Raw genomic sequence first — 12838 nt, forward strand, 5'->3', positions numbered from 1 at the left:
CACACACACACACACACACACAGAGAGAGAGAGAGAGAGAGAGAGAGAGAGAGAGAGAGAGACTCTAGCCTTCAATCTAGCTGTGCTTGCATGGTGGGCAAGCAGGGTATAATTTGTATGGGCAAAGAATGCAAAGATTTACTCGTGGAAGGTGTGCTAGGCGAGTTGAGGAATGCCCATACGCTCACCTTATTCCTGGAAGTGGTGATGGTCATTATACTGTTGTAAGAAAGATTCCATGTGATAATGCTCTTAAGTGTGTCGGCCTTTATTGTGTGTCTGTGTGAGTGTGTTTTATATGTGTGTCTCTCTCTCCCCTCTCTATAGTATAAAAAGAAGAGTAAAGATTGAGAGGACCATTTTATGTTGTTGCTCTAGACAGGTATGGTCCTCCCTTCTTTCCTCCTCCTCCCTCTCTACCACCTCATCCCATCCTCCTACTTCTATACCCCCTACCTTCTCACCATCTCCTCCCTTCTTAGCTATCCTCTCTCTATCCCTCATCCTCTCCACCTCTCTCCTCTTCCCTCCTCCTGTATCCCTCCCACCAATTTTCTTTCTTCCTCTTGCTCTCCCTCACCTTTCCTCCCAGTCCTCTATCTCCATCCCTGTACTCTTTTGGTCATCCTCCCTCACCCTCTACTTTTCTCTCTCCATCTCTCCATCCCTGTCCTCTCTGTCGATCATCCACTCTCTCTCTCTCTCTCTCTCTCTCTCTCTCTCTCTCTCTCTCGGACCTCCTCTCTCTCTGTCTCCCCGTCCTCTTCCTCTCTCTCTCCCCCTGTCCTCTCTCTCTCTCTCTCTCCCTCTCTCTCTCTCTCTCTCTCTCTCTCTCTCTCTATGTTGATGTAAGACTAAACAAAACCCACTTTACTTTGTTGAAGGTGTTGCAGTAATGGAGAAAACAAAATCTAGAGGACATTCATCCACATTCGGCTGTACAGGTCAGACTTTGAACAAATGCCGAAGCATTCTGTTTTTTTGAGATTCATTATTCACATGCAATCTAGTATAGTTAATATACAGCTTACCATCTTCATAGCATTTGTGCATTGATGACAGTTTCAATTTCTTGCGGAAAACAGATGGCTACGAAAAATTTGTCTTTTAGCAAGAATGAGCACGTGGTGCTCTTAAGCAAGGGCAAGGAAGTTGGGAAAGGAATTATGATACAATCTCTAACCCACGAAAAGCTACATGGAAGAGAGTTGCCTAGAGGCACGTTGGGAGTAGCCGTCCAATCGGCATCAGCTCCCGGTCTCATTTTGCCACATGTTCCACCCATGACGATGATGTGTGCACCTTAGGTGCAGCAGTGGTTACAGTTGTGGCATGGCCGATAAGAGAATTGGTAATGAGACCTCTTAATTTTATTCAGTCTTACATGCTCTCTTTTGAAAGAAACATCGAAAATTTTGTGTCCAGGCAAAAGGGCAACGAACTGTATCCTCTGGAGGCAAGGGTTCAATACTTGTCGCTCCAAGAGCCACTAGCATAGCATCGGGTGCAATGCCCAAACCAAGCATTTCAAAGCCTCCTCCAAAGACTCTTGTTGCAGAGGTAAGCCACCGGAGTTTATTACAGTATTTACTCATGAAATTAATCTTTGTTTGCCAGTAACCTAGCCTAATAATTATTTTCCTATGGCCAAGTAGTCGACGGGTGTCAAGAAAAGAAGTGCAGATCAAGCAAGTGAAGTCGTTGAAAGCAAGCGGGTCACATGAGCACATAAAGAAGAGGACCCTAGCTAGGAGCCCCCAAAGAAAAAGGGTAGAATTCCTTTGAAAAAGGAAGGTGCTAGCACAAAGAAAGAAGTCACCAAAGTGAAAGTAGTGCAAAAGCCAGTGAAAGCCAATGCAAAGGGCACTACAAAATCCGAGGTACCAGCGTCATCAAAGGACAAGGCCCCTATTGCGAACAACTCAAGTGAAGAAGATGACGAAAGAGAGGATGCGGGGGATGAAGATTGCGGTCTTTTTACTATTACCGAGAAATCCACGCTGAAATGGGATTTGCTCGATGACACTTTGCACCGCCTTCAGGTTGGTAATTTCTAAAATGGTATGCTCCTCTAATATTTCCTGTTTCAAACTACAAGATCAAAAGCTATTCAAGTACGGTTACACAGGATACTCGCAAAGTACCACTGCCACCAGTGCCCTTGTGCCGCTTGTTACCACATCCAGCGGTACGGCCAGTGCAAGATCGTGTGCACAATCTAGCTTTGGAGTTCTCTAGAAATGGATATGTTCCACATCGTGCCAGGTTCATGCTTTCAATAAGGACTCCAGATCTAGATTCAGTAGAAGTTAGTCATGCAATTCGGAAAACCTGGGATCCAATCTGGATGCAACTTAATGAGGACTTTGAGAAACATTTGCATAAATCCGGGTGGGGGGACCTGAAAGGGAAAATGTTGTACACATGGGATGGGAATCACCGTCTTTGGGCATGGAATGCAAAAAATGATACAGGTAGATTACTTTATACACTTTTGTTTCTGACTCAATATCAAGATGAGATGAATTTTGTGAAACTATGCAAGATAATTTTTCTCTGCAGTTCACAAAGAGGAGCCTAAGTACCATTGTTGTGTGGAAGCTTGCATGTTAAGGTCACTAAAGAGAACGAGGGAGAAGTTCTCACTGTGGTGGCACGCTTGAATCGGTAAGCTTAGCTATAACATAATTAACGCATCCTAGTTGAATCGATAAGCTTAGCCATAGCATGAGTTTTGCTTCCTAGTCAATTTGATAAGCTTAGCTATAGCATGGTTATCGCTTCCTAGTCTTTTAATGGTGTAAGTTTTGTTGTCACAGCATTAATGACAAAGGCTATGTAAAAACTTCCTTCATAGATATGCTATGTATGGTAAGAGCAATGGGTACAACCAACATGGATACATTGCTTAAGGGTTTGGAGGAAGATGTTCCAGGATGGTTGCAACGAGAATTAGATGCTGAAATGAATAAGCGTGGGGGGTTGCGAAGACGCTGGTACAAGGTCCCTCTTATCGTGCTATCCCAACTTCTATATCCGGTAAGTTTCATTGTCCTTTACGTTATTCTCACCATGACAATGTAGTGGATCAAACAAAGAATGAACTAATGTCACGGTTCAGGCAAAGTATACAAAGGCTTTGCAATCTGTGAGCAATAAGCAAAATGAGCTCTCAACGGAGGAGTTCACTACCTATTATCGTAACGCATTCTATATGGCTAACAAGAAAGCCCGAAAAAATACGCAACGGGCATCCGCAATTGCGGATCCTAACTTAGGAGAGGAGTGGTGGAGGTAAGATAAATAGGGGTTTCTTTCAAAGGGAATTAAGTTTACATTCACGTGCTGCTTAAAAAATTTTAACATTTGTTGCTAGATTGCTTATGGACATAGATTGGAGTAGGAGACCAAAGTGGTTGATAGATGATCGAATATACAGTCTTGCATGTGCCGATCTACCAGTCGATCATCGTAGCAATGTGCTAAGGGCCTTGGTTAGCGATGATCCAACCACATTATATCCACGCCTAAAATCAGCGCTAAGTAAGGTCATTTTTTTATAAATGTTTCAAATAAAAAGAGTATAGTAAACAATGACGTAGTTGTTTAATAATGTAGACGACCACTCCGTATTTCGCACTTGGTTACATCGAGAGACATGGTGGAATTGACTTGTGAACGAGGCTACGAGACAGTATGCGTTGCTGAAGAAATCGTGCCGCCTCCTTGAAAACGACACCCTAGTGACAACTATAACGGAGTGGAAATCGTGGTACAGTGGCACATTGTTTGAAGTGGAGTGTGAGAGATTGAAAGGTACATGGCCGCCAAACGGGCATTTTACAGGTAGGTAATCTTGTCCTACTTGGTTTCTAAATCTTAAAAAAATTTGAGTGGATGACAATAAGTATATTTTGGCAAACGTATACCAGATGGGTGCGGATCATGGATCGGACAGATAAAGTTTCAGTTACAAAAGAGTGGGTCAATGTGAAGCACACTGCATGCATGTATACGGATGAACAACGTGCAGCATTGTGGCCCAAAAAAGTTTATGTTGAGTGTCCTCTTTTCATTGACTTTGCGAAGGACACATTTCCCGCCAACGAGCAGGAGCAGTTCAAGGAGGCAGAGACCAGTAGAGTTAAAAGACATCAAGAAGAGGTAAAAGCATACAAAACCATAGTTAAACTATTTTCTAGTCATGTGAGGATTTAACTGCAGCACGTGAAATTAATTTTGCCAGGGTAAGAACCTACGTTCCCTAAAAGGAAAAGATGTTGTGACTGAGGAGACAGATAACGAAGAAGAGGTGGAGGAGGATTGTGAACCAAGGCGCAGCGATGGTGAATGTCCTTCGGAGTTTGAGGATGATGAAGACAAAAGTGATGTGCCACCTTCTCCAACTGCTAAACCTACAAGAGCCCCACAAACTACCCAGGCAAGTTTTCGCACACCCTTGTTGTTGCTTAAATGGAAAGGTTGAACTAATAGTACTCGTGTAATTTATATGCTCTCGACAGGAGAGCAGCACGAAGAAGGGTAAAGGTCAAGTAATGGACAGAGATACTCCAATGCCTCTAAACAAGGTAAGTACATCAAGTCCGAAAGCACGTCAAGAGGGAGACACACAATCAATGGGAGAGAACCTATTAACACCTAGAAGCCTAAAAAACCAAGCTCATAGTCATTTCCTAGAGCCTGAACAAGCTCCACCAGCATCTCATTCCATTTCAGAGCCTCATGTTCTTCCTTCGCATGACGAGGCACCTGAGTAGGCACAACGACAGTGCACAGAGATTGGAATTAATATAGAGCCTGCTCATTTACACCGCCAGGCGACCACTGAAAGTGAAGGATTGCAGGATTCCATACGCTCTAATGAAATGGAGACAATTATCGGTCTACCTCGTAAGTATGGAATGATTGATTGTGGTATGTGTTGTGCAATAAGCAATGTATTTATTGTAGTGGGTGGATGCAGATGATGCGAACGTCACAATAACCGAAGTTTCAACAGGATTGTCTAATGTAGCAGAGACTGGTCATCATGGGGAGCCTGCTCTTCTTGTTGGAGGTGAGAAAGTGTGTAGCAACAAAGAGACGATATCTTTAAGTATTTAAAATACAATCACTTACCTGCTTGTTATATCTAGATGTCATGGTGCAATGCAACGTGCAATGCAACGCTCCCCCTCCCGATGAAGCGCAGAATTCAATGGCACATAGCTCTGGTATGCTAACAACCAGAGGTACTCCTGGTATTATTGTCTCACCTTACTAACTGGATATTCATTTCTTTAAAATCAGATTCAGCGGTTTTATCTATTGATCCTATGGGAGCAGCTGATGAGACGGGCAAAGGAGATGTAGGTGCCCTACTCACAAAAATTGCTATAGTAGCTACGCGAAGCTTTCGGGTGCGAGGCGGGACAACAAATGTAGGTTGCGATGCAATATTTTGTCATCTACCAACCAACACAAGCGTCGTCGGGATAACATCACCCAATATCCCCAAATGGAACCATTTCGAAATAAATCATATCCAAAAGGTTTTTGGTATTGCCAGGGAGTATCTTGATGAGAAGGGAAATCTAGTGCTGATATGTCGTCGAGAACATGCATGGGTATTATCGAGCCTAGCAAATCAAAATGGGTACTATCTTGACCATACAACTATCGTCCTGTGTGCTACTCCATTCAGCCTCCGTGGTGGTGTTACGGTAGGTAAAACTACTTGCTTTCTTTGGAAAATTAGTGCGTGATAGATTCCTTCCTCATTATGAGTCTTAAGTCCCACAGATGCAATGCTTGGAAATCGTTGTATTCCGCAAAATTGGTGCCTATAGATTGAATCGAAATCCTGATTCGGACGTTATGTTTGATTACTACAACGCCAGTCATTGGCAACTCAAAACGGATGGCTGTCCTTGGCGAGGTATGCCGTGAGTTTTCAAAAAGTTCACCTCCATTGTATTTGCTTATCTAAATTTCCATTCATACATTTAGAATGATGATTTCTCTTCAGGGGGCATGGAGAGAAGTCCAACTTTACACGAGAAGCTACTCTCTTTCTATATAGCGGAGGGTAATGTAGTATTACAAATGTATGTTGGTTGCGGTCTTCTGGCACGTCCGGGGCTACGAATGGGTCGACATGTACTGTTGCTAGATCGACAAGAGTCAATGGAAGAATTGGAACATCTATGTAATGGTAAGTGTCTTTCTTCCTCGATTAGTGTGAAAGACTGAATTATGTATCCCTCCTAATATGATGCTAAGTAAGATCCATTTGGTAATTGATCGTCGTGAAGGCACAGGCACACTTCCTTCTTGCCATGCGAAAAGGAAACTCATAGTGTTCGATGTTAACGGTGTCCTGTTGAAACGGTGGAGGTGGGAAAGTGCTCCTTCCCACGCTGTAAATATTCTAAATGTAGGCCGAATGGGTGTGTCATTGCGACCAAGGATATTGCAATTGTTGAGAGTGGTGTTTGAGCTATTTGACGTAGGGCTTTGGAGCTCCATACAAGAGCAAAATCTGACCCCCATTATCAATTTAATTAAGAGTAAATACAAAGAGGCTGGGTATGGTGAGACATTTTTCAAGTTTTGTCTGCATCAAGGACATTGTGAAGAGAGGCACTGCGAAGGCAAGCATCCAAAATTCAATTTGGTGTTTGTGAAGAACTTTAGATTTCAATTGGTAGCCTCATACATCAAGGACCCTCTGGACACCATTCTAGTAGATGACAATTCTGAGAAGGCAATTGAAAACCCACCACATACGCTTGTCACAGTAAGGAGTTACAATGGAGCGAGCAACGACAATGTGCTCCTCATGAATTTACTCCCATATCTAGAAGGTCTTCATGCATATCCTAGGTTAGCAACGGATTATATCAAGAACACGCCTTTCAAACAGGGTATGCAATGTGTGTCATAGGATTCATTTAATAGGTGATTGGTTTCAAATACTGTCTTCTACGGCTTCTTAGTTAACTTTTAATATTGCTGTAGTTTTTGCTAAGAGCGTTGTCCCTAACCAAAATTTAATTGTAGTTTCTGCAGCGCATGGTGGGGAAGTTGAGCACACAATGGATGCGACATTTGGTCTTGGAGGAGATGCGGTTATGGCATATCCTAAAATGTGATGAGGGAACCAAGAACATTGTGTACACAGCAACGTTTAGCTGTTATATTGTAATTGAACGTCATTAAATAAATAAAAATATTTGGGTCATTATTTAGTCTCCTCTTTTTGTCTTTGTTTTAATCTATTTGGATTTAGATATGTACATGTGATGAGGGACCAAGATAATTATGGACACATCATTGTTTAGCTGTTAACGTCATCAAATAAATACAGTTATTTGGGTCACTTATTACTATCCACTCTCTATCTTTGTTTTAATCTATTTGGTTTTAGATATGTACAGAAGAGAGAGAGAGAGAGAGAGAGAGAGAGAGAGAGAGAGAGAGAGAGAGATACATTGGAGGAAAGGAGGGTAGAGAGAGAGAGAGAGAGAATGAAAATACTGTAGCCTAAATGATTTTAGCATGCGATAGCGTGCACATGCACCCAGGTCAGAGTAATTGTTTTCTTTTTTGGTAAATTGCATAAAAAACCACATGGCAAAGTGGGGGTAGGGGTCGGGATTGGTGGGGTAGAGGAGAATAGAGAGGGTAGTAGCAGATGGATAGATTGAGAGAGAGAGAGGGGGGTATAGGGGTTAGAAAAACATATTGCAATGTGGGGGGCGGTATGCGGAATAGTGTGGAAAAGGGGGGAGAGAGAGAGAGAGAGAGAGAGAGAGAGAGAGAGAGAGAGAGAGTGCGAATATTGTAGCCTAAATGAATTTAGCATGCGATAGCGTGAACATGCACCCAAGTCAGAGTAATTGTTTTCTTTTTGGTTCAATTATATAAAAAACATTTTGCAATGTGGGGGGCGGTATGCGGAATAGTGTGAAAAAGGAAAAGAGTGAAGGTCTGAGGAGAGAGAGAGAGAGAGAGAGAGAGAGAGAGAGAGAGGGGGGGGGGGGGACAAGAGGAGAGAGAGAGAGAGAGAGGAATGAGGTAGAAGAGATGGATAAGGAAGGAGGAAGAGGATGGTGGCTAGAGGAGGTGATGCAGGAAGAAGGTGGAGGGGAGGGAGGATGTTGGAGGAGGAGAAGCAAGTGGAGGGGACGAGGCACATGGGCGGAAAGAGGAGGAAGGAGGAGGAAGTAGAGCTAAGGAGGGTGGCAAAAAAAAAAAAAAAAAAGCTCGCTCCATGACCTAACTCCTCTTGAGGTAGGCGCAGGAAAATCCCTGGAGACCTACCGCATGAAGAGCTTGCTGGGACATTGGTCATATCGTCAAGAGGCATTGTAGGATGGAGCTTGAAGGATGGAGAGATGGAAAGGAGATGGGTGTGTAGGTGCAGCAGAGCAGGTGAAGGTGCAAGGGGGATGGGTGTAGGAGAGGAGCTTAGATTAGGAGGGAAGGTGATCAATTTTGGGGGGAATTTCTTAAAAGTTTTGGAGGGAGTCAAAAAATGCTGAATTATGAGTAATTTAGCTTAAAAATCTTTTTTTCTATATGTATATATGTTGGGGCCACTTTTTAGGGGGAAATAGAGTTTATTTGAAAGTTTTTGAAAAAAGTCACTTTTTTTACCTCTTTGACCCACGGATTTGATTAGGTGGCATGGGAGAGTTAAGAGGCCACTTACAAGTTGACCAAAAAGCTAGAGACATAAGATAGAATTCTCCCCCCTACCCCCCTACTTTACAAATGGTTTAACCACCCCCCCCCCCCCCCCTTCCCTACTTTTCAAATGGTTACCCGCCCCCTTCCCCCTACCTTGTTAGTGGTCAAAGGTGGAGGAGACCCTACCAAAACAGCCCCATTCAAAGCCTTTGTCCCTCTTAATCTTGGCAGGCTTCCTTGAAATTAGGGATTCTTACAAGGCCCATGGAGAGTCCATATTTTTCCTAGTGCTCTGTATCTCTTGCAGTTTGGGAAAAAAATCCCCAATGTAATCAATATGCTTTGCTTCGGCAAATTATGACTTTGAATATAATTTTTCACATTGAGATGAAAGTTCATGTTTGGTGAAAGTGCCTTTTTTTAAATTGGGGAAAGTGCCTTCATTAAAAAAGGGACCATTATAAAAGGGGGGTTCCATAACTCATCCACACTTTTCACTTTTGCTACACTTGAGCTCCTCCACTCTCCATCTTCACCCTAGGCTAAACATGGACGCCTCCACAGCCTTTGCATATGCACCCACATCCACCCCTTTGTCACGCTTCATCCTCTTATTTTAGGACACCAGCTACAAAGGGAAGTTGAACCTCCACACGTTCTTTACTCGTCTCCCCGACCTTGATGACACAATTGCCCTTCACATGGATGCATTTTCCGAGATTTCAGCATTCATAGAGGAGCACATCATAAAATATTCCATATCTATCTCCCCACATGCAGGGATCTGGGTGTGTTGCGATCTTTTGTGCTACATACACAAAGGTGATTGCCCATTCTTCAAGTGGTTGAGACGGTTCCAAGAAATTGCTGCCAACGCAGGCCATTTCTTGGACGAGCAAGCCCCATGGGTGTTAGCACTCGAGAAGTGCAAAGTTGGGGGGGGAGTACCTTTCTTGGCTCGCAACATTCATCTTCTTTGTGAGCAAGGAACCTAATTTGGAGGGGCTCCACCTATCACACCTTTAGGTTGGGTCCTTTATCAAGGACACCACAGAGCAGGAGGCTGTCCCATTGAACCTTGCACTGGAAGGACAAACACTATGTCTTAAGTACCCCAGGGGGCTCGAGGAGGTGGTTGAGAAATCCATCGTTGTGGCTGGCCCTAGTGACACGCCAGTGCCACTACCATTAATGGATGAGGCTATCCTAGAGGTAGAAATCTGCCACTTCTCGTGAGTGGTAGTGGATAAGGAGGAGTATATGTTTATGCATGACTTGGAGAAAGAATTTGGTCTACGCATGGATGAATGCTTGAGCCTGCTATGCACCAGCACCAAATTTTCCTTGGACAGTGCGCCAATACCCTTGAAAGCAAGCTCTTGCCACTTGGGGACTCTGTTATTGACACTATTGCACTTGTGTGTGCAGAGGTCCTGGCAGTAGAGTAGTTTCACGTGGATGAGGAACAATTCCAGGCCACATAAGCCAAGGCTGAGGCCGCTAGGATGCCTACTCCGCTGCGTAACCCCCACCTTGATGATCCAAAGCTCGTAGGTGCAGTGCAAGGGAGCATCGACTTGGGTGGAAAGGGCAACAGGGAGGAGGACGACAAGGAGTAGGAGGTAAACTCTATCCTATTTTTCATGTTATTTTTTTTACCCTTCATTGTATTTTTTCTTAACCTTGACTGGTTTATGATAAGACATCCTGGAGGTTGATGAGTTTGCAACAAGGACAACTGGCAGGACGGAGGGAGTTTTACCGAACACCGAGCAAGTTTTTTTGAGCAAACCAAAAACTGAGCTTATTCCACCAAAATAATAGCCATTATCTGACAAAATTTGTACCTTTTTTTGTGGACACCAATTATCCTAGTAGAAATTGCTCATTCATGTTTCTTCCAAAAACAATTAGAACTTTGGAACGATACATCAAGATGCTAGACTTGATCATAATTATAATATGATCTACCCCTCGAAGAATATTATGGAGCCTATCTATTATTTTTGTGGCCTTATGAACTTTCTCCTCTCTCTCTCTCTCTCTCTCTCTCTCTCTCTCTCTCTCTCTCTCTCATGTGCCTCCTAAAAAGGGGAATGTGTTGACAAGGGTGTGCACTACTATGGTGGCAAAGTATAACTCTGACTAGTACCCTTCTATCTCCGAACAAGTATGTGAAGTTGAGGCATACTTAAATGCTAGTATCCTAGTGATTTCCTTAGAAAGGACTCTTCATTAATAGAGATTTTTAGTAAGGCAAAATAGGAGATATGCATGCATGATCTTACATAAACCTCAAAACATAGAATCTACTGAGAATAATGATATTTTCAAAGGAAAAGTTACTAAAATACGCGTCTAATTTGTTGGAAATACGCAAAGTACCCCTCAAATTTCAAAAATTCCTAATATATCCTTGTACCATTTGGGATGGGTTAGCCTCCATTTTTGTATATACTTATATTTATGACAAGGGAAAGTTATTTTTGAGTTTTTTAGACCAAACTCTTTACCAATGCAGTCACAAGTAGAGACATTGGTGTCTAAAAAAGATGATCAATTTCATTTTAAGAGACCACAATACCATATCAAATCCTAGTTATATCATCTTCTATTGAGGAAGAAACCAATTTCCTATGAAAAGTTGCAAAAAACTTCAAATTTTTGTTTTTAGAGATGTTTACTAGGTTATAAATGTCATGGGCGGTCATGACAGGAGAACATTGTTAGACAAAAATGTTGTTTCCCAAATTTCCAAGCAAGGCTAAATTAGAAGAAATTGTAGAGTATTTTGGGAATTTTTGGTGGCGTTTATCGGGAGGTTTTAAAATTAGAGAGGTATTTTGGGAATAACCACAAATTAGAGGAGGTGTGAACCCTCTCTCTCTCTCTCTCTCTCTCTCTCTCTGTGTTGGGTATTGAGCTTTCCAGTGAAGGCGTGCTGCAGACAAAGGACGCAAGCAGTGTTGAGGCACGACAGGGGAAGAGTAGTGTTGAGGTGGGATAGGGCAAGCGTGTGACGGGACAGAGCAGGGGAAATCGGGACAAGGCAGCGAGAGGGAGACGCAGCCTCGTGAGGGTCTGTAGAAGCTTCACGCACGGTTGAAGCTCCCAAACACCACAAACAGCACTAGTGACACCTCCGATTGCTTGTTCAGTCTGCACCGCCTGCATGCGTGATCCACTTCCACACATCCTCTATCTAGCATGGCTTAGGTGGAGCTCTACTCTTCTATGAGAATACCGAAGAAGCCATAGTGGCTTTTGTATTTCCTCAAAGGTTGCCAAAGTCACAATGCGCAGGCCTCATTGTGAGCAAGGACCTTGGGGGTCTACAGAGTTGGAGCTGATCAAGAGAGGATTCTGTCACATGCTCCATGTTGACGCCATAAAGTGGCAAATAGTGGACGAAAGCCTTGCCCTGAGGTCCCTTCCTTTTCATCAAGAGGCCGAAAACTCCATGGGGGCAAAAGTAGCTTCTTGTAGAAACGCTTCTTGTAGACAGGCTGGCTGTCATAATCAGTATCATAACATCGCCCCCCATTCCTCACGCTTGACCTTCATTGCCCTGTTTGCTGCTCTCCCGCTGCGATGAATCTTGAGAATCATGTGTGTGCCCTTTCAGAAGTGATTGCCATCGCAGAAACCTTCGCGCGCGCGCGCACACACACAAACACACAACACACCACCACCACACAGAGCGCATTCTTTACTTGGTGAGCCAAAGGCTCTTTTTCTATTATCTGAACGCAGAAGCCACCACGTGGCATTAGATTTTATATATTTTTTAAAAAAATAAACATCGCTGCCATGAACGGCTCTAAATAAAAAAGACTCCACGTGAAAAGCTGCTTGCAACGAACAAACCTGCAGACAAAGCTCGAAGATGCTTAGAACCTGCGAAGTCCAGATCGAGCTGCTTTTGAGAGCAATTGAGCAAGGTAGAGAGTCGGCCTTCTTTTGTAATGAAGCCTGAATACAGCCGCCCCGATCTATCTCTCTCTATCTTCCACACACACATATCTCCAGATCAACTCGTCAATGCCCCCGTCAACACCATACTTTGAGCTCGAGGACTACGTCTGCAAGCATCCGAAGTACCCTCCATCTTGATGATCTGCAAATATAACCAGGTTTGAAAGGT

At 43.4% G+C, this 12838-nt stretch overlaps 1 pseudogene; it reads left to right on the forward strand.

Annotated features, from left to right (window-relative positions):
• The first annotated feature begins 1166 nt into the window (after nt 1-1166).
• LOC147430334 (uncharacterized) lies at nt 1167-7154 on the forward strand (annotated as a pseudogene).
• The last annotated feature ends 5684 nt before the right edge of the window (nt 7155-12838 follow it).

Source organism: Adiantum capillus-veneris, chromosome 22 (genome assembly GCF_014529385.1).
Source record: "Adiantum capillus-veneris isolate H3 chromosome 22, ASM1452938v2, whole genome shotgun sequence".
Taxonomy (NCBI): domain Eukaryota; kingdom Viridiplantae; phylum Streptophyta; class Polypodiopsida; order Polypodiales; family Pteridaceae; genus Adiantum; species Adiantum capillus-veneris.